The sequence below is a fragment of the Corvus kubaryi genome, unplaced genomic scaffold (genome assembly GCF_017639235.1).
Source record: "Corvus kubaryi isolate FWS band 111438036 unplaced genomic scaffold, C.kubaryi_AGA036_p1.0 70, whole genome shotgun sequence".
NCBI classification, from domain to species: domain Eukaryota; kingdom Metazoa; phylum Chordata; class Aves; order Passeriformes; family Corvidae; genus Corvus; species Corvus kubaryi.
Genome location: NW_024582058.1, coordinates 5,303,908 through 5,330,323, shown reverse-complemented (window position 1 = coordinate 5,330,323; position 26,416 = coordinate 5,303,908). Strand labels below are relative to the sequence as shown.

Genomic DNA, 26,416 nt, shown 5'->3' with positions numbered 1-26,416 from the left:
AGGAAGGAAGGAAGGAAGGAAAGAAGGGAGGGAAGAAGGGAGGGAAGAAGGGAGGAAGGAAGGGAAGAAGGGAAGAAGGGAGGAAGGAAGGGCACAGAACTGTGTGGCTTCCTGACCCCACCTCAAGAAACCTCAGGAGCTGTGCATACCTTGAGCTGGTGCTGTTCTTCCAGCTGTACTTTCCCAGCTCCTCAGTGCTGTGCCAACACAGCCGAGGGTGAATGAAATTCCACAGCTGCTGTGCCCTGTGCCAGGGATTTGGGGGACTTTCTGCTGCCAAGTCTGTGGCAAAGTTTTCATTTGTGCCCGGGGGCTGGTGCGAGAAAGGGAAGAGGAGGATAAAATGCAAGTGAAACATGGGGACAGGGCAAGTGTGGGAGCACAGATGCTGTTCCCTTTTCTGTGGTGGCTCCTCCTCCCAGGGGCCATGGACACGAAGCACACACCCCACAGGCCCCAGGCCCAGGGAGGAGCCTCGTGACATGTCCTGTGAGACCACTGTCACCTGGCCAGCAGAGCCCTCCCGTGAGCAGCAAAGCAAGACGTTGTGGAAGGAATAGAGCGGTTTTCCCCAAGGAACTTTCCTCCTCCTGTGGGTGGGAATGATTTAGCCCATTGTGCAGTCTCCACCACTGTGTAATTTATATTCACTGGGGTGCCAGAACTGCAGAGTTTCCTCTAAATATAAGCAATTAACTCCCATTAGCATTAGTGGGAATCACTCAGGAGAGTATCCACCATTATTGATTATCTCGTTTTTTGTACCAACTCAAAAAAATGTACAAAGAGAAGAAAATCACATAGTTAGTGGCTTTGGCTAAGTTAAGGCAGGCAAATTAGATTCATTATCATTCTTGAGCTAAACAGTGGGGCTTATTAGAATGTAGTTCATTTACATACTTTGATCTGATGGGTGTAGATACCTAATTATACAGCAGCCAGCAACTTATTTTTGATGTTTTTTATTAATTAATATTCAGCATTATAATTAAACGTGCAGGCTGCTCTTCTGCAATTTCTTTTTTTCTTGTTGTTCTTATTTCTAACACAAAAATAACTTCGAAAACGTACCTGTGAAGTCCATGATCAGCAACACCATGCAATGAAATGTACTCCATCACTTAGAAAAAATGTGGCTGTGAGGGCAAAACTCTATGTGGACATACTGGGATAATGATTCCTCACCCACTGGGATGGAGTAGAGGCTACAGAAGTTAGGAGATATTCAAGGTCTGCACCAGTCTGCCTCTACCAGAGGTCTCTTGGTCTGAACAGCTCAGAAGCCTCCTCTGCAAAGCAGGAATTTCTGTAGGAAAAGGAATACCCATCCTGCTAAAACTCCAAGAGTGTCCTGATGATCAGGTCATTAAATACACCAGCCATGAGAACTGAATTATGTACAGATCAGTATAAAAGAAATAATGGAATAAATAGCAAGTGAAGCTCACTAAGCCTTGGAATACAAAGAACTTTTTTCCTGAGCAGACAGTGCCAAGCAAGCTGAAAAATTAATTTACTATTTGTTCCCAGTTTTGTTATGATTGGTATCTTCACAAGTCTGAGCCATTAGCATGCAAGTTCACAATTATCCTCTGAGCCTGGTAATGTCCTGTCATTCACCTCCAGGGATTTATGTCAGGATCCAACTCGGTTCCCAAGTGATCTTCCAGCAGGACAGAATGACAGCACCATTACAGCTCCCTCCAGCAGATGATGGTAATGATATCATTATTCCCCTGATCAGCTTGGTGATGATTGTTTGAACTTTATCAGTATTAATAGAGAAAATAATAAAGGTATTAATATTTGAAAGCTCTCTGTATTGTGTTTAGTATCGTATTATTGCTACATTTTATGGCAAGTACTTTGACATTTCAGTGAAATTCCATTTACAGTATTACCACTATAATCTACTCATTTTATAATTGCTTCTGGATACTTGTAAGGTTTAATTTCTGATTTTTCCTCTCAGTAAAGAGACCTGCGTATGAAATTAATATACAGTTATCCTCACAAATTTGCATTGTTGGCCTAGAATTGGGGGAGCTTAAAACAGCCAAAAATATTCAGTGTGACTACTGCATCAAATAAACCTTACTTGTGGGGTTCCACAGTGGCCAAGATTGCCTCTAATTCTCCAGAAATATCCTATCCATCAGAGCTCTTAAAAATACCCACAGAAAAGGGCAAGAGCTGCTGAGCAACTCAGGCCGAGATGTTCAGCAGGAACCTCAAGATGGAGAAAAATGAGTCAAACAATCTCACCGTGCTGGAAAAGAGTCAAAAAGAAGAGTAGAAAACATTCCATCCAGGAAAAGGTAGCAGGCATAATGACTCGGTTGGGATGGGGCCCATCCCACTTGGACATAACCTGGAACTAACTGATGGAGAGAAGCAGCTGCTCAAGAGCCTGGGAAATGGATTTTCTGGATCTGCTCTTTGCAGGGGCTGGGCCAGGAAGAAACGCAGAGAGGAGCAATGTAGATGGACTGACTGAAGTGTAAGTGTGGAAGACAGGAAAGGTACAGAGCACATGAACCAGAATCTGTACCTCATTTCTGGCTTGATGGTACTTTTTGAAAGCATCTAGCAAACACTTGCCCTGTACCACATGAACTTCTTCAGAGCCGTGTAGCTGCTCCTGCAGAACTACAGATTTCATTCCGGTATCTGCAGCGAATTCTGAGTCGCCTCACTTCTTCTTGTAACAACTTGCACAAAGTTAATAAACTACAATTTTGTAGAGCTACAAGGCCATAGAATCTGATTGCTCAGACCCCATTCTCCTAAAGGGAAATAAAAAGAAAACTCTGGCTTTAAGGCAAACACCAGCAGTGGTCTGCCACCTCCTTAGTTTTATGAGTGAGGCATCAAAAAGGCAATGAAGTTGGGGTAACTATATCTCATTTTGAGGCTCAGCTTAAGCTGGTTTCTTTGCCTTACTTCCTCAGTTCCAAAGCAGCTTGTAAATCAATGTCAGACACATCATGTGAGAGATCCTCCATGAAATGTTTACAGAACTGTGGGATACCCAGCACGACACACCACTAGAAACTACCTCTGGTATTTCATATTCCCAGGAGCTCTCCTGAGAGCCACTCCCCAGCCTTCACAGCCAAAAATGAGGTGTGAGGAGGGATGGCAGATGTGCAGGGCAAAGGGTTTAAACAACAGCCAGGTCCCTCCGTGACTCAAGACACAGGACAGTGGTGGCTCTTGGGAGCTCTGATCACCCATGGCCACCTGTAGAGATGCTTTTACACAGAACAGACAGACAGTGTTTATAAGAAGGCCAAGGTTATTAAACAGAGCCTGGATCCAGACATCTATTTCAGACAAAGGGCTAAACCCCAACACTCAAGAAACTCTTTTGGTTTTAAGTTTTACTCTTAAAATTCTCACAGTGTAAGACATGAGATTAAGAGGTCTGTTCTAAGGATCTGCTATCCAAACAGACAGGATTCCCTTGCATTATGAAGTCACCAGGGACGGAATTAAAACTTAAAACCTCCTCTGCCATGCCTTTTTTACCTACCAGCTCATGGAAATGCCAACACCCAAGATCACAGCATCTCCTGTTTTCAGCCAGGTCTCAGCACATCACTGAACATCATTCATTCAAGTTTTGTCCCAGCCTTCAGCTTGGCCACAGATTGGTGCCTTTCTTTGCAGGCTCTGAGGGCAGGAATTGCTGACATTACCCAGGAAGTCAGCAAACAGTGCTAAGAGAGTCTCACCAGCCCAGGATCTCCTGTGGCTCTCGAGCTCCTGCCTGTACCAGGGCTAAATTTGTGCCAATGTCAGCCTGCAGTAGCAGGAGCATTAAAGGAAAGCCCCGGGCCAGCGGCTGCCTCACAATTGTATTTACAACAGCCTCACTGTCTTTGTCAGGCCTGTTCTCCATGGAATTGCATACCCACTTAAGGTTATGAATTTGATTTATCGGCAAGATTTGAGGTGAGTTTCAATCCTTGTGGAAGTAATAGAACAATGGCACGGAGCAGGAGAAGATACAGGGAAGATATATCTGCGTGGGAATTTACCACCCACGGCTTTGTCAAGGCCCTTCAGTGCTGATTTGCAGAGCTTTGCAATACACATTTCTTGTGTGGTGACTCCTGAATTAATTCAGATTTACATCATTGTGGGCAGCACAAGGAAATACTGATCTGAGCCAGCAAAACAAACACGTATTTGAACTGAGGTGTCAGGAGGCACAGACGGATTGTGCCACCTGCACTACTCATGAGGTGCTCCTTCCAGTCCACTCTACAGCATGTTCAAGCTAACTTCTGTGGGGTTATATTACAACTATATTGACTTTCCACAGCATTAATTTCATGGTGATGTTTCAAACTTCTTAAGGTTCTGTCCAGAATAGTGCTGAACTTGGGACAGAAAAAAACTGGCGGTATTTTGAGTGACTTAAAAGATGTCACCGTGAGATACCGTGTGAGCAGCTTCCCTCCAGTGCAGTGTAACACAGGCTGCATTTTCCCTTGGATCCCATGGAAGCAGCAGCCCCAGAGGTGAAGAACTGTCCCTTACAGCAGATTCCAAAATGCTGTTCATTATAAAGCTGGAATTCACTTCAAAGCTGTTTCCAGCTGACATTCCAAGTGTAGCTGAAGGCACTTTACATCCTGTTGATGTCCTTGGACCACTTGGCAAAGTCTCCCAGTTGTAGATTCCCAAAATACAATCTGCACCCTATTTTTGGATAATACTGAAATACCATCCCCAGCTACATCTTAGGGATGTTCCACTTTCCTGCCATAGACCTAAATCTTGCATTTTTCAAATCAGTGGGAGTTTTGCTTGAGGAAGAAATAAAAGATTAGGGCTGCAGAAAACACAAAGTCAGTAATTTGGCAGCCTGATTTTATAATAATCTTTGTCTAATGATTATTTAATATTGTACCAGGCTATTTAAAAGAATATTCTACAAAGTATTGGAGCTTCCTTTTCAAAGCCTGCGTAAAATGTGATTTGTAATTAGTAGCTTTAGATATGCAATGTGTGTGAGAGAATATTAGTATTCCATAAAAGCTGCTGTCAGTATAAGTTACACGGAGAAGCACAAAATAATATGAATATTTAATAGCTAAAATACTTTATTTAAAATTGATTTGCTAGATTTTATAGAAGCTCCACCTGAAGAACTTAAATTATTTTTTTCTTTGCTTTAAATTCTGTTCTGAATAAATGAGTTAGGAACTATGACCATAAATGACCTGAGCACTAAGGGAATATATTAAAATTTACTTTTAAGTACTTCAAAGCATTTCACTTTTTTCACATATAGATACTGGATTTATTCACCCAGCTTGTTACAACAACTCTGGAAATCACCACTGTGAATGTTCATGAAACATTCTGATATTTACAGTAGGTGTCGATGCAGTAAATTCCACTGACTGACGGCAGCACCAACTCTGAGCTTGGAACGTGGCCCGTTCCTTAAAAAGTTCTGGTGCGTCCTGCACTGTGCATGAGAGGGGGAGAGAGCTTTTTTTGCGGGTTGTACCTTTGTTGAGAGGCCCAGCCCAAGAGCTCACCGGGCTGTGCAGCAGAGGGCACTCACACTCTATGGAACAGCCGCTCCGCACCGCTGGCCAGCCCTGCGCTCCTCTCCCCTCTGCTGCACGACAATTCCGCACCAATTTTATTCCAATTCCCTCTGAATTATTGGAAGAAAGCTAAGGGGGAAAAAACTCCCCCGATTTCTTTGCTCAGGCCTATGAAACCTCCTCACACACAACCTAAGGGTCTCAGGGACAATTCCTGTGGGTCTTAATCAGGGAGCAAAAGGTACCAGTCCTTGAAGAGCTTCCCAACAGGCAGAGAGAGCGGGATTTGGCCATCAGAGAAGCGAAGAACCAAAAATGTTTCTTAAACTGCCTGGAGCTGAGGCAAGAATCTTTTTAAGGCAGCAGTAACATCAGCACTGGTTGCTCTATGATCCTGACATGCTGCTACTAAACCATGAATATTAAAAGAGTATCTAAATTAATGAGTCCTGTGTTCCCTAATGTTGTGCCATAGCTTGATTTCTCCCTTCACAAAGGAGTTTTCTCAGCATACTCCCTTTCTGACCTAAATAAAATAATTTCTGATTTTTCATCTACTTCTGGAAAGTAATGGCATGGTAAAGAATGTGATGTGTGAGCTACAGATGGCACTGAAAGAATCCAAGAAATCTAAAAATACAGTACGTTTTACAGGAGAGGTTTCATAAGGTGGCTGTCTCCTCCTTGACATCACTATTCAGCTGGCTATTGGAACGGGACTAATTTAATTAAGAGAACAGCTCAGATAAAACATTTTTTGTCAGATTCCCCGAGTCCTATCCACCTTGCTTGAGAACTCAAGCAAGTCTCCTCTGAAGCAGTCCAGTAGCAGAGCTCCCATCATACCAGCTTAGCTGAGCACAGTCACAATAGGAGCAATTGGCACAAAGGAAACTACTGAAGTTAATGTAAAGATTATCATATTATTTTTCCAATGCTGACCCAATGGTCAAGGCAATTGCTGGCAAGAAATTGTTCACTGCAGTCTTGATCTTTCACTCCTCAAAAGCTCCAGTTGAGTTTTATTTGCAGTGTTTGGTCCTGAAACCCTCACAGCTTGCCACGAGCTTATTTCATTCCTCTGCTTTCTGAAGCAAAACCAGCTATTTCTAAACAATAAACAGCAACTGGGGGTTTGGGTGCTTTTTTTTTTTTTTTTTTTTTTTTGGGGGGTTTTTTTTTTAAAAAACGTAAGCAGATTGCTGAGACCATAACATTGTTAAAATACAAACCAGGTTGTTAATTTGACTGTGCTCCAGTCTCTCCTAGCATGAAACTTGATTTCCTAATAATAAATTTCTGATCTGGTTTCAGTAGGTAATCAAATACCACAAATCCACTTTGCATTTTAAAAAGAATGGCGTATTTCATAGGAAAGAGAAAAAGCTGGAGAAGATGGGTTTGTGGCAAAACAATACAGTTCTTCAGATCCCATACAGAACCACTGTATTGCATAAAAGCTGGGGAGTGGGTGATGGGGAAGGGTGGGGACAGAAAGGGAGCCAAGGAGAAGAGGGTTAATAGAAGTTTTCCAATCTATCATTCTCAAAGTAAACACATAAACAACGAAAAAAAGCCTCTATCTGACCAAGAGAGAAGAGTGTTAGAAGGATGTAATGGAATCCCTGCAGCATTTCAAACTCTACTTCAAATCTAGGTCTCTTTCCACATCCCATGTTCATTGCTCGCAGCAAAACTGGGTTCCTTTAAAGAGCATGTCCCTTTATCATCATAGAACCAGCAGTTTCAGATTTCATACTTGTGATCTCAATAGCTGGCAGGGATTTATATTCAGAACACAACTTTGGTGTATAAAACTGGGGGGAAATCTCAGACAATGTGTTTGTGTATCACCCAGCAATCTGAGGGGGGATCGGGGTATTTTAGCTGTCCCAACACTGTTTTTCAGATGTTAGGAAAAAAAGAGGAATACTAAACACACAGACAAATACAAAATTGCTTTGTGTACTGTTTGAGGAATAGTAAGGACGGATCACCATTAACTGTTTAGTGCTTTTTGGCTGAGGGACTGTTTCCTAAGGAAATGTGCTGGCTGCAGCCTTTCAGACTCACCTGGCAAAGCCTTCAGTGAAGAAATGCCTGGTTAATACCTCTAAGAGTGTGTGTATGCACATGCAAACACGGGCACTACTCATTTACCCTAATTAACACTCCTAACTGCAATTTCACCCGGTTTGATAGCTTGTAAGGGAGCCTGCCCAAACGTCAGTCTTCCTTGGGCACCAGTTTTTGTGCAGTCGTGTACAAGGGATTAGTGACACACTCAGGTGCACACAATGTTCTTGGGACCTGGCAGGATTAAGCTCAGAATGTTTTTCTCCTTCAAAACTCTTTAGAAGTCTGCATGGCACCTTTTGCCCTCTTTTCTCTATAAGCTATTTCCAAAAGAGACACGATGGAGTGTTCAAACCTTAGTGGTTCTTTTCTAGTGGTTCAGCTTACAAGAAGTCATCTTTGTATCCCCCTAAAAAGATAAAAAAACTCCTCCAGAATGACAGAGATGATTGAGAAATGCATATTAATAAAAACAAATATGAACCCAGTTTTCTGTTCTTTTTATTTTTTTTCCCTAATGAGGCCCATAGCCAATCTCATATAAAGATCTCTGGGAAAAATAGAAAGGTGTGACCAAAGGCATCAGATGTTGGACACGCTGTACCCCTGACCGCACAACGTAATCCCAAAGAGGAACCCTGAGCTGGCATTCCTAAGGCCAGAAGAGACACTTTGAATCACGGAGAACTTTAGGAAAGCAGTAAGATCTCCTTCAACAAAAATACTTCCACCCACATGAATCCCCCTCTTGGATATTTGGCACTGGTACACTGACTTTATCAAGATGTTACAGGAGGTAACTTAAGTTGAATGTCCTGGCTTTGCAGAGATTATTGGCATTATTTACCTTCTTTTTTTCACCTACCAGATTTTTAATTAAATTAAATTCCCCATGCATGGTTAGCTATAAAGTGCATATTACTTACCTGCATCTTCAGATCTTTTACAGTCCCGTGGGTAAATCCATAATTAGTTGGTTTTGTAAAATGCATATTATTTACTTGACAGGCCATAGTGGCTCTAGAGGAACTGTCCTCATGTCTTGGTTAAGTGCATAATTAGGCAGGTTTTTTAAACCTATGTTATGTTCCCCCCCATTGAAGCCATTGCACTCCATTTGTTAAATATTAATCTTTTTTTTTTTTTAAATGTATTATTTACTCAATCGGTCAAGACAGCATGTAATTATGTATTTAGAATGTGTGCAATGCATAACCAAAAATACTCATGAAAATGTATGGAATAAATTACTTTGCACTATTAGGGCACTTTTAGGCCACCGTGTCCTCACCATTGTCTCTCAAAATACCAAGTATGTTCAGAACAACTGTTTAATGAAAGAAGTGTTCAGCCAAGCACTGCTTAACAGGATACTTGCACATTGACCTAAGCTTTTAGATTCATTCATAAATAAAGGCAGCATTTGTGCTATTTAGAAGCAGAGTAAAACTTGGTTTTACAGTCCTATCTCCTCAGTCCTTTGGGACAGATTCTCCCCAGGATAAAGGAGTGTTGTCCCACTGAGGAAGGCACTGGCATGTTGATCAGCAAAGCAGAGATGTCCTAAAAACCATGAACTGTGGCCTTCCAGGGGATATTTCTGACAAGCACCCATGAGGATGCTCCTGTCAGTGCAAAGGAGACCTTTGAGGGTGACCATTCCCCATGGAAAAAGCCTCGCAGGAAGTCAGTATTTCTGTGTGGCTCTGTGATACTGGTTATGCACAGGCTTTGAGGACCTTATGAAGCTGAAGTTAATGGACATGAGGTTGTGAACAGTGTGATAAAATCTGAAGAAGGTTTGAAACTACCAACAAGGGTTTATATTAAATAATCAGAGAGGAGCTTGACCTCCCTGATCTTGTATCACCCTTAGTGCTGCTAACTGAAGGAAAATGATGTGATGTTTAGTGACTCGCAGGGTCACAGCTGTTCAGAAAGGGTGACTCCCATCAGCTTCTTGATGGAAAGGGCATCTTCCTAAATTTGGTGTTCACCTACTGGGGGCAGCTAAATAAGAATTCATCCCCCCTCTCCTCCCATCTGCTCCCACCTCCCAGCCTGTCCCTCCATTTCAGACAACGCCTGTAGCTCCCCAGCGCCTGGCCAGGTGTGGGGTGAGACAGAAGCTACAATGCTTTGGGGGTGGGCACCTCCTCCAAATTACAGCTCAACACCAACAGCAACCAAAAGAACAGAATGTCCTGTGCCGTCACATGACGCAGGGCAGGCAGGAAAGTGCCAGCTTCCCTCAGAACCTCCTTCACACTCCCTGGAGTTCCCTTCTCACCCCGAGTGCTGCAGCGAGGCCAAGCTCCACCCCAAACCTGTGATGTATTGCACGAGGAACTTGCCATAAGCAGAATGTGCCTCCTTTCTGGAATCTGCTCAGGTTATGGGCACACAATCAAATGCAATCAAAGCACAGCAGCTAAACAAGTCAGCACCTGTCAGCTGGGCCTCTAAACCTACCTCTGGAAGCGCCTTTATGTTCCTCCCAGAAGCGTATTATGGGAAGGGCCGTGCAGGGAAAGATGCTGCCTTCACCCCTGGTTTGTTGGGCTGTTCATCACCCCCCTCTGATACATGTCACCTTCACATTTCAGCTGGCAAATCCAAGTCTGGGGGTGCTCTTATTTGCTCAGCTGGGGGGGGGGGGAAGAGAGAAAAAAAACCAGATAGCTTAGTTAAAATAGATCTCAAAACTGAGTGGCTACATGAGCACTGAATTGCAGAAGGACTGGTGGAATGTTCTTTTTCTCCTTGGACAAGCTGGTTAAGCTGGTTAGGGTGATAACCTCTAGCACATCAGCTGGGAGGAAATTAAGCCACTCTTGCACAGTTCTGGAACAGCTCCAGCCCACCCTGGCTGCAAAGGAAAACATGCAGCCTTAAATCCCAGAGGAAAGGGTCTCAATTTCAGTCAGTACTCTCAATAAATATGAAAAAGAACATGCAAGGCAAAACCAGACAGGTTCCTTAAACAACGACTGTGATTAATTTTAAACTGTGTTGTCCAATCACATTGATCATTATGGCCACTTACTATAACTACTCGAGTTTTCCTGCTTTGTTCCTTTACTTCAACACAAAACCAAGGACTTTCTCCCACAGTTGGCTAGATGTTTCCTGAAATAACACAAGTGGTGGCTATTTTACCCAGCAGGTTCCTTTATCACCACAGAGCAGGAAAGTTGACAGGCTTTGTGTCTGAAATGTAATTAGCTCACGGGAGTACAGTCACAATGAAAGCAAAATTTACATTATTGCAGACGTGATTGTTTGCTCTTTCAAACAGGAGTAAATGTGAATTCCAAGGCTTGTATTCAGGGGGCTTGTTCAGTCAATATCCTCAGATGTCCTGTACTTCTGCCAAGGGGATGGGAAGCGTGGAGGTTTAGGCCAGGTTTCTTTTAAGCTTTTAAGACCTCAAAAAAGAAATGAAAGACCAAAAATGAGCAAAAATTTCTTTTCTAGAGGCTTTTGAACCTGTCAGCCCCTACAAAAATTTCAGAAAGCAAATAGCCTTTACTCAAACCAATTTTGTTCTGAGGTTTTCCAGCTACCGATAGCATCTTTCCAGGAAAAGGAGGGGAAGCAGGAAATTTTTCATTTATATGATCTCTTATCAGGAATACTATAATATACTGTAACAACAGCAGTTTCAGGACCTGCATGGAGAGATCCAGAAGCACATTGTGGGAAAAGACCCTGAGACTTAAAGGTCATTTTTCCTTTGAAAGAAAATTACAATTCTTTCTACCAGATGTTCCTCTACCTGCTTCAGGCAGGACACAGTAAAAGAGACTCCAGCCACCTCCTCCGGTGCTGCTATAACCTCCCTGACCAGGAAGGCTTTTTTAAAATCCAGCCTGGATCTTGCTACTTTCAGTCCATTGCTTTGTCCAGCACAGACAGGGAGATTTATATATCTGAAAAGAACAGTCTTGCTCCCAGACATCAGTGCCTCAGGCTCAGTAACCCATTTCTTTTAATCTTTGTGAGCCACATTTTCTGGGGTTCTGATTTATCCTCCCTGTTCTCCTCTAAACTGTGTCCTACTGATTCCAATCCTTCCCAAATTGCGTTGGCCCAAGCAGGATGAAAGGCTCCAGGTGGACCCTTCTGAGAAATGAGAAATCAATGCAGCTTCTCGCAAATGTTCCCCAAGAGCTGCTATCCAGGCACTAAAACTAAAGAGGGACATAAACAAGGTTCTTTCTGCAAAATATTCAGTTCAACAAGTTACTGGGTTGTCCCAAAAACCAACAGGGGACTGAACAGGCCCCTTACTGAAGTGACAGCCAGCATTGACAGGAATCCCATCATGTTCTCGTATTTCCCTTTTTCCTACCACTGACAGCAATACCACCACAAAGGAAAGAGGAACGTGCCTTTAAACTTCTGTTTGTCCAGCCATCCTGACCTTGTCCGGGAAGAAGCGAGTCAGACACTAGAGTCTATTTTGATACAAGAGAGGCCTTTAGTTAAACAGGAACAAACCTGTTGTAATTTAAGCAAATAAACAACCCAAAAAAGCTTCTTATAGAAAGATAAGCAACAAGTTTAGGAAAAGTTATTAATTACAATTTAGCCAAGGAGACACAAATTCTGTATCTGCACCCGTGTTCTCAGCATTGATGCAGATTTTATTTTAATGTCATACTGTCCACTGGGAATGGTGTTACCATTGGGCAAGTTGGTTTTAAATAGAAAAAGCCATCAGGATGATGAAGAGAAAATAGATTTTCTTTCCATCTCCCTTTGCAGAAAAGATTAGGAATTGTAGAATTTGGAGGTATTTTACTTCAGAGCAGTGAAATCCATGCATGTTCTGCTGAGAAGCGCAGTGAGTTTGCATCGTGCTGTGATCTAATGTAGCAAACTGTGATCCCTCAGAGCTGATGCCACAGGACCTTCCCTGGTTTCTGTTTTGCAGATGAAATGTTCTCCTCCTGATCCACCAGCACTGCTCAATCCCCTGGATACAGCTTGTGTTGAATGAGCTGCCAACAATTACAGGTAACTGCTGACCAACAGACACCACAGTAAGGATAAAATCAAATGCAGTGGTCAACACACTGTGGTTTGATATTTTTTGTTGTCATTCTATCCAATTAATCAGGAACTATTTCTTAATGAGTGGACTGCCAAACTGGTATGATTATACCCTTTGAAGTAAAAGTAGGTCTCAATCTGCCTATTTTATTTTTATTTTTGCCTTTTCCTTAAATCAGCAAATCCTCTACATAGCCTCTTGCTGATTTTAAGAGGCATATGGTTCTTAATCCAGCGGTGTATGAATTATGGCAGTAAATGGCTTTGAAAGTGCCTCGAAAGCAAAAATATGGAAATTTCCCCCCCAAGAGACCAGGATGAGCAGTCATTATTTTTGCGATTGCAGAGAACACTGCCCAAGTGTTCCAAGACTCCGTGTGTGTAATTGTTTGTCTCTTTCTCGCTTTGAAGTATTTTTTTTTTTAACAGCAAAACCTCAGACACACTCAAGGACAGCTTCCACAGCTTGGTCAAGAACACCAGCGTATCTACATATTCACTAAGTCATAAATCTTCTATACTTTGGCTATGCATATATGACACATGACCCTTATTTCTCCCTTGTGGTCGAGTCTGAGAGACAATAGAGGTCCACTAAAGCACACAGCTTCCCTCCTAGGTAATATTTCATATGTATCTCTTTACAACCACCAACACATCAAGGAAACTGAGCTGCAGTCTGGGAGGGGAGTTTAACCATAATTGTCTTAAATTGTCTAATTTGGATAAAATGAGCAAGAAAATTCCCTCAGCTATTTGTTAGTATAATAATGTCATCTATATGTTTCTTGCCTCGTGGTATTCTGCTCTGTAAAGGGGAATGAACTACAGTCGGAATCCTTTGGATAGTTGGTTCGATCTGTCTGTCAGACATTAATTAGTTTCATAGCAATCTCTCACTGCTGTCTTGTGGAAAGACAGCAAGACTGAAAAATAAGCCAGGATGACAAAGGGAGAGCTTGACTTGCTTCTGACCAAAGAAATCTGTCATTAAGAAAAGGTTCAGAACTCAGATCTGAGGCTCCTTTGCCTGCCTTGCGGGAGTACCGATGACTGGATTAAAACATTAATGTGTTATTATACACCAAATTGTCTCCTCAAAGAATGGTCTATTTGCTCATTTATTTCTATGTACATAAACAACTGGAGAGAGGAAGATTTCCAGGGCAGGAACTCAACCATGCGACTCTCACTAATGACAGTGACTGTTAGGCAGCCAAAACCTCGAATGAGGCTTCCAAATTAACCTTAAAATAACATTACCGAGGCCTCAGTAGCAGCTCTGCAGTTAAATCCATATTAAAATTTGCACTTGGAGCATCACTAATGTCCCAGGATTTCCTACTCAAATTGCTTTGCATCATTTCCCTATTTATGCTGAAGTCTAATTCTCTGCTTTGGAGCAGCATCCTCTAACATGGGTACAAAGCACACTTGCAGCACCAGCAGCAAAGTGCTGCTACAGAGCACAGACTCGTGTCCTAACTCTCCAGGAGATGAGGGAATTTGCCCACGTGTATTTAAATATATTAACTTTCGCTCAAAAAGAAATTTTAACCTGTTCCATTAAAAAATCTGGAGCTGCTATTTCTTCACACTCTTGGTGATTCCTTCCTTCTATACCTTATCCCTCATAGTTCCTAAACCTCGGAAAATAAAGCAGTTTTATTTACATTGCTAAGTAGAGACACTGGAGTTTGAAAATGTCGATTGACAGGTTGTGTTTTTACATGAAAAATGTATATCAGGCTTACAGCACTACAATACCACTTTGCAGAAGTAGGTGTGATGATAAATTCCTGGTTTGTTTAAAAAAATAAATTTGAAAAAAAGAGGGGGAATAAAGGAGAGGGACTAAACTAATCAGGGTTTCTTTGAGGCAGTTCATCCCCAGAGTGTTTTAAAGAACAAGTAGCAAGACCAGGGCTTTCTCAAAGAGATCATAAATATCTACAGGAGTTTTGAAACGCTCCTTAAATGGTGCTTGCTGTCCTAAAATTCCTCTGTAAGTATTCCTCATTCTCTGACATAATCCCACAATGCATCCCACAAGACTTTGTGCTTAACCTCAACTGCAAAACAACAGTGAGATCCTTAAAAGTGAGGTTTCACTCAAGTATGAAGAACACGCCAGATTCCCTACTCAGTTTTTATAGGATCTTATTCTGGCTCCAACAATTTCAACAGCAGTTCCTTGGACCCCTGGTAGATACTAAAGAGACTTTTGAAGGCAGCTTGCAGTAGTGCAGCCACACCAACAACTCTGAGTGCTCACCACACTCACCACAAAACTGAGACCAAACTATTGGGGAAGAGCTTCGCTGTTGGGAGAAGGAAGGTAGCATTTACCTCCAAATATTCCAGATGCTCTGCCACTCTGAATCCTAATCTAAATCAGTCTGGGGGATGGAGGCATTGGGTGCTTTTTGAGATGGTTTTTTGAATTATGTCACAGGAAAAAAAAAAATCCCTTCACTTGATTTATTTCCAGTGTCTCTTCCTGGAAGGAAATTCAAATATCAGGCATTTGGAAAAAAATCCCAGGCACCTGCAGTACAGTTAGAATTTTAAAGGCTATGTTAAAGAGAGGTTCCTAAATCCATGCACTTCTAAACTTAGTGCTCACACCACAGTATCCCCTGGGCCAAAGCACACTAGACCACATTTCATAGGGTCACCTTCGGATATTGCAACCCCATGAGGGGCTGTAGGAAAACCAGGACTGTAGGAAAGGCCAGCTACAGCTCTTTCCAAGTCTCCAGCAGATTGTTTCCTGGTCTGGGTAAAGACACTTTTGATTTCATCCAAACTGGTTCACACGTTTTCTTAATAAGAACTTGTGTCAAAACGTTTCAGTTGTCAGAATATTCACCTCTGAGCCTGAGCTTGTAAGTACAAGTCCACACATTAGTTTACCCATCAATATCCTGTCTGTATTTTCGTCTGTGCATTCCTGAAGTGCCCATCACCCTGATGCAGAGGTGCCAGTGCAAATTCTCACCCCGTGTTAGCGTGACAGCGCTGTCATCAGAGCTGGCTGTGCTTCAACTAAAATACAAACCCATGGCTACTCCTGTCCAGCTCTGGGAGCTACTCTGGAAGTTGGTGGGCCCATGACAAGAGAAGTAGCAGGTCTAGTCCCATGCTCAGGTCACCGTTCCCTTCTACAATAAAACAGGCTGTAAATCCCAAAGCTGAACAAAATCCTCATCACTGGGGAGACTTGGAGATGGTTCATGTGGCAAACTCACTGTCAAGGTCTTAGGAAGACTTTTAAGTATGAGGAAAACAACCTGTGTAAACAAAACCTATTGTGTTCTTTATCCTACACAAACCCTTGGCAAGGAGCACAGCTTCTTCCCAGAACAAACCCATCCTTGTGTTCAGACAGCAGCTAGAAGAGATATAAAAGAGCAGCTCCCACAGCACCAGCACCACTTGAATGGCTGAATGCAGAATTAAAAACAGGCTTTGCTTCCAGGTGCAGACAGATGTCTGATGTGAAGATATTGGCTGTCTCTCACCAAAAATGACAGGCATTTTGGTAAGGCTTTACTTAACAGATGGCAAAACTTGGGTCCTACCGACTGCTGCAGGATCTGGAGGCACTCAGCACACAGCAGGATCAGGCCCAAACATGGGGCTGAACACCAGGTTTCCTCCACATCGTTAAGAAAAGTTATTGGTGTGAAAAGGGTGTTCAGGCACTAAGCACCAGATTCAGGGAAAGAAAAAGACCAACAAACCTTTGCAGCGTATTGTGATGTTTTCTTTTGTATACCGTATCAATGACTGTGTGGTGTGCTTCCTGAAAATCCAGCCCTTGGTAATTGTCAGGGAACTTCATTCTGAGTGCAGGCTCTACTGGAAATTAATTGCTTCAGTGCAATCTGAACCACATCATAAATGTCATGTAGAAGTTGCAGGGAGTGAGAGGAGGCAATGACAGCTCTATCCGCACTGTTTCATTTAAAGGTGGGTAAAACACACTGCGACAGAAGTGCTCTTCATCAATAATTTAGTCCGCAGTGTAAAGCCAAGCCTTGCCAAAGATGCCAGGGGAGCAGCTACCTCCCTGGTTTTAATGACACCAGCAGGGAGGGGTTGAGGGGCCAGCTCAAATCAACATTCATTGCACATCTGGGCATGTCGGCAGATGAAGATATCTAGGACTGAGCTGACAGGACAAAGGGTTGAAAAAAGAAGTGTAACCTAGAAAACCTTTACTTTGAATTCTTTGTATAAATTCAAGGGGGATGACAGTTCCTAAGGTCATCTTACATAATAAAACTACAGTGATCTACATAGAGAATTTTAACTCTTTCCAACACATAATCAAAGCAACTGCAAGTTAAGTTTATATTATTCACTTTATGAATGTAAAATGCAGAATCCTTAATTCTCTGAAAAGAACTGTTTTAATGAGCAGAATGTTAACATTTATATGCCTGACTTCATTGCAATAACCCTAATTATAGTAGCACGGAAGCCCCACTGTACTGGAGGGTCACTGGAGTTCCTATTATAACCCTTATCTTAGGGGAGTTTAATGCCTTTGCCATTTCCCAGCGCATCAGCTGAAACTTGCCATGCAGGTTAGTGCTGGTTTACTCCTTCAAATTATTGTTTTACAGCAGTTTCGTTTGGTTCTTAAACAGCTTCTGCTTGCCAAGAATCAGTGTTTTTACTGTGTTTATGGCAGTCTCCACGCAAAAGCCCATCCATTTGCTCTGAGGAGAATATGACATTCAGGTGCAAGGAGATGGATCCATCTCCGTACCAAACTCCGTATCCTCACCCCGGGAGGTTACAAAGCTGTGTAGTTACAACATGGTTGAAGCTATCCCGACTTGCGGGGTTCTGGCAGAGCTTTCAGGCACTAATCCGGCATTCCAGGCTATACACTGGATGCCTGTGATTTGGCTGAGGGGTGAGGACTCGTGTCATCCAAGTGCGAAGCTGCCGCCTCAATCCAGAGAGCAAATTCCTTTTGTCCGGGCAAGAGCAGCTTCAAAAAACAACCCCTTCCACCTCCAACGTTGTCCATCAAATGTTGCCTCTGCAATAGTAATAATTCCCACTGCTGGCAAGTTCAGACTCAATTATTTAACATCACAGTACCTGGAGCTACAGCTGATGGCTATTGAAAGCACAGAATTGTTTTTTTCCTTATCCAATAAAACCATGGAGTTAATTCTTTTCTGCTTACATTTTGGATGAAATATTAGGTGCTTTCCATGATCTTTAAAGTCATCTAGACCACACCAGAGCCGTGCTTACAGCATAAGCTTCATCCATGACAACTTCATTGAGGACTACTGTAGGTTTTACTCCCAGTGGGGGTCATACGGGAAGGCGACAAACAGAGGAGTCCGGGGAATACAGGAGGTGGCATCTCTCCTAATTGCATCTGACATTTCACTTTCATTTTCCTAGCCATCCAAAGGTACAGAGTGAGTAATCCCGTTCTTAATAATAATGTTAAAGTGCTAATGGCACCAGGAAAGCCCTCTGAAAGTACAGCAGAAGAGGTATAACATTTACATTCTGGAGAAGTTAAACACTACGTGTAGACAGATCCTCACTGGCTCTGGTGATGATTTCCAAGAGGGAACTTGAACAGGAGTAGGTCGTAATAATCATATTTGGTTTCTGTGAGCAGAAAAAATGTAAACCTTCCTATGTCCATCCTCAGAAGGAAGTCACTTGTGCTTGTTCTGCCCTGCTGTGTCTCCACTGGAGGCCTGGCTTTTCCTTAGGGAAGGTGCAGTGATGCTGGATGCACTCGGGATAGCACCGCAAGATGAACGCCTCTGAGATGACAGAGATATTTTCCTCTCCACACAGCATCAGAGGCTCTGGGCCCTGCAAGCTACCAAACCAAATCCCTTATTGTCACAATGTGTCCTGCACTGAGTGTCACCAAGGAAAACCCATCCTTCCACACTCTGTTACTTGTTTCCCAGCACCAGGAGAAAACATGGATGATGCTACGTGGTCAGTGGTTCTTCTCACTGTCACTGCTTATGGTGGTGGGTAAAAAGGAAAGGTAAAAAGGTGGGTAAAAAGGAAAATACAGACCAGGAGCTTGGTGAGCTCTCTAAAAGCTTCCAAATTACGTTGTTCACTATAAATGCTATAAATGTGAGATTTACCAGAAAGGTCATTTGAAAGCCTATTCCAGTGTTGTTTCTTTACTTGGTGCCTCACTTTTGGGCACTTTTTGAATTTTAAAACTATTTAAAATTTAAGCTGTACTTCTTTCCCTGCTGAATTGCAGAAAACTAGGAGCCCTTATAATAATAAACTCTGATAATAATAGAATCCCACACTACTAATGTGCACTCAGAGAGATTCAAATGAGGGTGTGCATGTGCACTGGGAAAGGATAAGCACATAAAGCCATAAGTGGTAGACTTTCCTTTCCAAGTGCCAGACTAAGCAGAGCCATTTAACAAACACAGGAACCAGAAGAATGGAATTTCCAAGAAGAGTGATCCTCACCCACAAACGCAGCTCTGAGGTGTGTTTTTAAGGACAGCCTCTGTCCTACCATGCCTCCTACACATTTACACCCTGTGTGAGTGGGCTGTGAGGGCAGGGAGCTGTCTGAGCAGCTCTTCAAGAGGCAAAGCAGCAGAGGTTCAGGACCCCTTAACTGCAGCAGTCAAGTGCATTAACTTGTTTAATTTTACCCGGCGATTGCCAGACTCCCAGCTGGTGCGGCCTGGCACAGCTCCATGGATTTCAGCAGTGCTGCTACAACTGACACGAGCTGGGGATCTGGCCCAGTTTCTCAATTTGTCAGAGCCGGCCTTTCTTAGGGCACTCTCCTGTCCTATGCAAATTGTCATCGTGGGCTTCACAAGCTGCAGAGTTGGGACAATTCACACCAGCCACCCTTCTGCATCTTCACTCTCCTTCTTACGTCCGCTGCAGGATTCCTCCAGGATTAACATCCCAGTAATGAGAGCTGAACCCCGCAACAAAACAATCCACAAAACAATTTGGTTACGCCACAATTTCTAATTTTGGAAAAGAAGAAAGTTAGAAAAAAATTCCAGCTTTAGAAAAAGAAAGGGTTTGGCTGGGACTGAGCTGATTTTCTTCCCAGTAGCTGGTGCAGTGCTGTGGTTTGGATTTAGGATGAGAATAACACTGATAACACAGGGATGTTTTCGTTGTTGCTGAGCAGTGCTTACCTTGAGTCAAGGACTGTTGAGTTTCCCGTGCTCTGGCAGTGAGGAGCTGCACAAGGAGCTGTGGGGGAGCGTGGCCAGCACAGCTGACGTGGCCAAAGGGATGTTCCATATCCCAGGATAACAGGGGCAGTGGATAAACTGGGGGAAAACTGGAGGGAAAGCTGGTCTGGGACCCCTGCTCCAAAACAGTCTGGGCATCACTTGCTTTGTATGTTTTTTCCCCCTTCCTTTTCTGTCCTATTAAACCATCTTTATCTCAACCCAAAAATTTTACTCTTTTTTTTTTTTCCTGATTCTCTCCCCTGTCCCACTGAAAGGAGGGAGTGAGGGAGTGGCTGTGATGTTTTGCTGCCTGCAGGGTTCAACCACAACAAAGGGTCAAAGAACAGTAAGTATCTAACAAAAGAGCCTATCCCAGTAAAAGTGACACTGCAAGCAGCTAAAGCACTGAAAACAGTTATTTTATACGGCATGAAAATCGGCAATTTTACAAAGAAATGACTGTGAAATACCTAAGAGTGCTACTTCTAAAAAAAAAAAAAAAAAAAGAGAGAGAGAAAGAACTGTCTCAAAGTGTGCATCCTCCCCCCCCAAGCAAATGCCCATCATGCAGCCCAATAGGCTTAATCCACCATAAAGCCAAATACTTCCCAGAGGAGGTGATCGTTAGTTTGAACATTAATTTCCCTTCCCCTCTTCTTGTGTATCCATTAAGTGGAATAACAAGAAATGTTCATGGCCATAAGGTGTGTTTGATGGCAAGGAGTAAAAGAAAATGTGCAATTAAAAGATGTAAATGATAAACGGCACAACTTCTCAGCTGGCTTGACCAGTATGTGGGACTTCTGGGAGATGCAGGTTTTGCTCTCCCGTGTTGAGGTCAACGAACTGCAGAGACCCAAGGATGGAAAAAGTTGGAGGGGAAGAGAGAAATTATTAATGCTCCATCTTTTCCTCGCTCGCTTAGATTTGCAGAACATGTTTCTTGAATGAGTTTGAAGCCCAACATATAAAAAGCTGACTATTTATATATTTGATTCTTTAAAAGCAATTAGGAATACAAAGCAGATGGTACGGCATTGTAGATTTCCCTTTTCATATTGCTTAAGCACTAGAGATCAATAAGTCTAATATAAACAGATGATTTCCATAGCAGGGTTTATAATTAGCTGGCACTGAATGTGTCCAAACTCTAAAATAATTAGCAGAAGCATGTGGCACACCATTAAAACCTTGTGGCTTGTCTGCATTTACATTTATAATTATTAAAGTTAATTATGATGCTTGTGGTGTGGTTCCAAGCTCCTTTACAACTTAGATTAAATATTTTTTCAGTCCTACTTTTCTTTCAGCCCACCAAATGCCAGCACTTTCAACAAACCCCATTTCATCAAAAAGAAAAAATGGAGGTTATTTTTATAGGAATGACCTGAATATTTTCCTAACTAACACTTTTATTTTTCTAAAGGGACATGACACAGGAATTGAGTAACTCAGCATTTTGGGGAGGAAAAAATCCTGATTAGACATAATAATTTTAAGGTTGCCTAGGAAAACCTTTATACTTACGCCTGATGTACTGTTTTAAATAAAATTCAAACAAAGAGAAACCATTTAGTAATCAGAACACCTCAATGACATTCAAGACCTTACAGTAAAGTAAATCTTAATTTTACATGTTCTGAAACCTGGGCAAATCACTGTGAAAAAGGCAGCATGGCTGGGTGTAAACATCATGTATTGGGCAAGGACTTTTGAAGGTTCAATTTGGGTTTACACATCTCTTCCCACAACCTGGGCTACAGAAATCTCAGTCAATCTACCTGGTCACTCATGAAAATCATCTTCATAAACCTTAACCATTAAGACATTCCGTGGCACATCCAGAACCCCAAAGAAGTTGTGCTGTTTGCATAAGGCCTTTTCTCAATTATTCATTTCCCTGAATTTTTCTTTCCCCTAGTGTAAACAAAGCCGAATTCCACACTGCCACACATGTGGCCGCGTGAAATGGGACGGATGCCCCGCGGAGGAGTGACCCTGTGGAACACGATGCTTCTGGAGGACACACCCCATGCTTCAAGGCCACCACTGTGCTGGGCAAGCGAGTAAAAGTAGATTTAATTTACCAGATGATGCAAATCATCTCATCCTGTAGGATTAGGGGAGCATGACTGCGGAGAACAGCGACTCTTCCGTCGCACATCAATGTGTCCACGTGAAATTCTTAAAATCTCTGCAGCCAGCTCCCCCCTGAAAACCATGCAGTGACACTGGCACCTTCTCTGCTCTCCCTGCAAGTGCGACCACCACAGGGGCAGGCACACAGGGAACGGTTTGGGGAGCAGAAAATGCCACAAGAACCAAATAGCAGTGGGAATCATCCCCACACGCCATTCCCAGAGAGACCGAAACCCAAATCTTTGCATATGAGTGGTTTTGATCAGCTGCTGGAGGTTACTGGATGCAGCAGATACCTGAGAACAGGGCACAGCTCTCTACCTCAACAGCATTAGTTTTAATTCTGGGGTTTTTTTCATAAAAGGAAATAAAATGTTAAAGGCCTCAGAGAGGATTAAGATTAGATTTTACAGAAACAGAGCCTTCCACCTCCCAGGTGTAAGTATTTCGTGGGCACAAGCACCCCCATTTCTGAAATCACCAGGTCTACCCAATTTCTACTGCAAAGAAGCCTCCCCCCCTTTTAATGCATTTCTGTTCTTCATATAACATGTCCATCATGAACTTCTTGGCCCTCGTTCTTGTTTCCCCTGGCTCAGGCCAGACCTGGAGATGTCTGGAATGTGACAAGGCAGTATTAGCCTGCCAACTATATTCTGTTAGCAAATTTATTTTCTTCTCCTAGACTGATGATAAAAATGTCATGGTGTGATGCTTTAGCAGGCCCAAGAGCTGCCCACCTACAGCTGCAGGGCTTGAAGAGAGCTCGGAGCCAAGAACGCCATAAGGAGAGCAGACAGCAACTCCACCAACTTTGCTCCTTCTGCATTGGTTATTCTCCTGCTAAATGATGCAATGTGACCCCCTCAGGGATTCCAAGTCTGATCATGTTTTTCTCACTATTTTTTCTTCCCTACTTCCTCCTTCTCCTTGACTAAAGCAGCCCAAACTGCTGAATTTTTCATGAAAGAGATAATATCATTGTACATAAGATAATGGCATTCAAATACATCCATCTGCTTGTTAGCTCTGACTATATCGATTGTGTTTCTTCTGAAAGAATATTTACCAAAAGGGGAAAAAAAAAGGAAAGGAAAAAAAGGTTCTCTTTTGTGGCATAAAATATGCACATTTTCATAACTGAAATACAAAATCCCTTTTACATACTTTAGATAAGAGAACAAAATGAACTGAGAAATTAAGAAAAGCACCCTTGAGGTCTTGCCAGGACAAAAGTATTTCCTCCTTCCAATATTTCATTAAAAATCTAGACAGGTTTTACACTAAAACACTGTTGATTTTTTTTTCCTTTCAGTAAACAATATCTCGTTTCAGAGGTGAAATACTGCATGCCAATGACCGGGATTTTTACTAGCCTAAAAGTTTTCAAATGTGGTCTAGAGGATTACACCTAAGGCATCCAGTCTATCTCACTTTCCCATAAAAACTGCCCAACCTAAAGTAATTCAATTTATCATTTTATTCCTTTTTTTGGCTATTCCAACAACACAGAGTAAGACCATAAACTATGTGATATTCAATTACTGAAAATGTGATGAAAAATTACTCTCAAAAGTAGGGCAAGCGCATATATTTACTGGATTTCAGATGCTCTAGATAAAAAGGATAGCGAGATAAAAACTGCCTATCAATTTTACACACTCTGAACTGCTTCCACTTCATTTCCTATAAGTCGCGTACAACCATTCCGGGTTTTGAAGTTTCATTTCAGCAAACAATAGATTCTAATTGGCTTGTTTACATTTATTACCGCCACATCCCAAACTCTGAGATGTGCTTTGTGCTCTTCCTTTGACCTGTTTAGTGCAGCAGCTCCCCCGGAGCTCCTGCCACCTTGCTTGGGATTTGAATAACTCCTGTTTAAAGAACAGCTACTGAACCAAAGGCTGCCTTTCTCCCACTGCCTTGAGCACATTTCAGTGCTTGGTGCTGAAATGGCAAACACGGCAATTAAATGGAAATGACAGCAGTTGATCTGATTATTTCCTTCCCTCCAATCTCCTTTTTATTATAAGTTTGCATATTAAGGAAGCAGGAGGGAACAACCCCCCTGAACATTTGTCCCTTTGTTTGCTGGAGAGGCCTGTGCACAGTGGGCCACTTGCAGGGATCTCTGGAATGGGGCAAACAGGAAGAAATCCTGATCCACAGGGAACTTCCACGTTGCAAAGCCTCCAGTCCACTCCCCTGTGCGCTTTGCTCCAGGATCCCAGGAGCCAGTGACAGCAGCTCTCCATTCCCTATGAACTTCCCATGCCTTCTCAGAGAGCTGTGTAAAGAAAAATGCATTCTCCTGGAGCCAGGCTTAATCACTTGCAGTGTTTCCAGAATGGAAGCTGAGCTCGTGCCTTCTCTTTTTGGCTGCTGTGGAGCTTCTTTAGCATCACACTAGGGCTCCTTCTCTTTCAGCCCAATTCGCTCTCTCCCGATTTCCACTCCATTAGCAGAGCCACACCTGCCTGAATCCTAGAATCCCACGGGCTGGACAGAGGGCAGCATCACCAGTACCCAGTGCTGTCTCCAACATTACTCTCCCTGATGGTTTCCTGAAGTGGAACTTCATCATCCCTTGGACACGGAGAGAACGATGCCTAAATGTTCCTCAGCAACGATTTGGTTTATGTCAGAATTGAATTTAGTACAACCACGTCTAAAGAGACTGCGATTTAATCACAGATGTTCAACAAGGGCAAAATTATTCACAAGTTTGGAGTTGTGAATTATTTTTCAGCTCCATTGACCAACATGTCTCACTTTACACTGTAGTACTCCATATTAATAGCTGATGCTGCGTTTCCCAAATGATGGCATCTGTGTGGCAACCAGGGAGCAATTTTTCCTGGACAAATGCCTCTCCTTTTCCTGACTTCTGATCTGCTGCCTGTCATAAGTTTACTGTGCAACACAGACTGTGGGAGCTTTGTGTCCTAAATACAGAGGACATGTCCAGTCCAGCAAAATAGTACTATTATAATAATAATTGCTTCAATACTGTTTGTGCAATCTCTTTGCAAAATCTTGTTATTTGTGATTCTTATCCTACAACTTGATATGCATAATAGCTCGAAGGTGCTGGTGATGGAATTTTTCCAGCTCTTTGATGTGCCAGCAATGACTTGTCCATGTTTCACAGCCACAGACTAATGTGGAAATTACTACAGCAAAATAAACACTAAGTCTGGTATTCTGTGGGATACCATGCATGTGTCAATTTATGATGCAATCTCACATGCAAAACATGTATTTTTAATTCTGCACATGATTTCTTAGACATCTGATAGTCTCTAAAAAATGAATTAAATCCATTACCCACACTAATATGCTGCTTCTATATCTTGCAGATGCTTTTCCAGCTCTGGACTAGTGCACAACCTTGCTTTTCTTCTCACTGACGATAAATCTGTGGACTTCAGCTGCCACAGCAAATTTGTTGGTCGTGAACTAGAGGTCTTCTATAGTGTGTGCAACGAAAGCACAACCACCTGCGCAAAGGAGTTCACATATAACCTTCTCCTTCAGTGCTGTGGAGGCCTTCAATCTGCTCAGGTTAAAGAGCTTGCCAGATGTTCAAAATTTAATAAATATTCCTGGCATCATGTCTCTAGTGGCATCATCAATCATTACTACAAAGAACAGTCCAAAGAACAGTCTGTGCCAAAATATACCTTTGCTTGACTCTTTTTGCTATTACAAATGGATCCAGCAGAGTGCCAGCCCCAGTCTCTATCCAGCACACCATTGTGCAGATGACGGATAATTTCACAAACTTTTCTGGACATCCAGGAGTTGGGAAATATTGCCAATAATTTTCACAGAGCTGGAAGTCTGAGAGCATCAAAAGCATTGCTAAGGTCAATGGAGACTTGTTACATGGGTGTGTGTTTTGCTCGGTGTGTTTTTTATTGAAAACAGCTACTATCACATCCTAGCCCCCTCTTGGATCGTGGGCATCACCCTAATATCTGGAACCCCTGGATCATATTCACTCAGCACTTGTCCTTTGCCTGAAATTGGAATTGCTACAGAAACGTCTTTATTTGTATACCAGTGTGCTGGAAGATAAAGGGGTATTTGACATTCACAGCCTTAGGGTGTGTAGCTTAGGCATGTGAAGATGATGATATGCATCTGTTCCCAGAGGAATTAGGACTCCCAAATTCTTATACATTTTTTCTTTACATTTCCATTTTAAATATTATTTATCTATGGTCCTTCTTAAATTTATTTGAAGTTGATTTTTCTATGTTATAAAAGGGCCAAACACAACTCTAAGGAGATTAGAACAGCTGAGTGAAGCCTTGCTGAGGC

At 42.5% G+C, this 26,416-nt stretch overlaps 1 long non-coding RNA gene across 1 annotated transcript in view; it reads right to left on the bottom strand.

Moving 5' to 3' along the window:
* Nucleotides 1-10,287, bottom strand: part of LOC121674743 — a 178,868-nt gene extending 168,581 nt beyond the window's left edge. The window contains exon 1 of the long non-coding RNA XR_006019813.1: nt 10,119-10,287. This is a non-coding gene — a long non-coding RNA (uncharacterized LOC121674743). The remainder of the gene's footprint in view (nt 1-10,118) is intronic.
* Nucleotides 10,288-26,416: the final 16,129 nt, after the last annotated feature.